This window comes from Echinops telfairi, unplaced genomic scaffold, assembly GCF_000313985.2.
Source record: "Echinops telfairi isolate 266 unplaced genomic scaffold, ASM31398v2 ScPeMD7_655;HRSCAF=1070, whole genome shotgun sequence".
In the NCBI taxonomy this organism is placed as follows: Eukaryota; Metazoa; Chordata; class Mammalia; order Afrosoricida; family Tenrecidae; genus Echinops; species Echinops telfairi.
In genome coordinates this window covers 32,934,061-32,935,000 of record NW_022104553.1, presented here as the reverse complement: position 1 = coordinate 32,935,000, position 940 = coordinate 32,934,061, and positions in this window count along the sequence as shown.

Genomic DNA, 940 nt, shown 5'->3' with positions numbered 1-940 from the left:
GCGGCCTGGGTGTCCCGACCTCTCCAGACCTCGGGGACGCCCCGCTTCGGACCTTGGGAAAGGTCGGCCTCAGAGTCCGTCACAAGAGGCCTTAGAGGGCGGTCCGGCTTCCCATCGCGGATTTTGCAGGTCATCCTGGCAGGATGTAAGGGGTTCCGGTGGACCTCCGATTGACCCATCTCCCCTCAGAACCTTGGCCTCCAGGCCTGGAGGCAACTCTGCAGCGACCCAAGGGAGCAAGAGGGAGCTAGGGCTTCCCGCTAATGCCCTAGACTCCACCCTGCTCGGAGCACCTCAGGGTGCAGCCCAGGGGCTGCTCTGGGGGGTACAGGGACCAGCTTCAGGGGCCCCACTTGACCCTTCACACCTTTTTGTCACTGACGTCATCACCTTTTCACCCTCCCCTACCCCCCAACAACACCCAATAGCTACCCAGCCTCTCCCCCATCCCAATACCAAGGGTAAGTCAAAGTATTTCTACTAGGGTTCTTGTTCATATCTATATGGGTTTCTCCCAAACAAAATGTGATCCAAGCATGCGTCTTCTCTCCGTGGATGCTGGGGAGGAGGACCACTCCCCTGAAGAGGTGCCCTCAGGGAACCCCACAAAGGCCGTTCTTGTAGCTAAGTCACAATGGACTAGAGGCAGTTTGGTTTTTGCAATCAGTGGATGGCTGCAGACAAGTTCTCTGGCAGATCAGTCTTCTTAGGGTGCCCTCCCCCTCCCACCCCCCAAAAGAGCTCCATTCGAAACAATGGCTTTAGGGAGAGCTGCTGGTCCAGTTCAATGCAAAGCGGAGGTCAGCTTAAGAGGTTATGGCCACTTTGGGGGTGGGGGGAGGATCCCAATGATGTCATCTTGATAGAATGTCCTTCTGGACACAGGACATCCTAAGGCAGTGGTTCTCAACCTTCCTAATGCCAAGACCCTTTCATACAG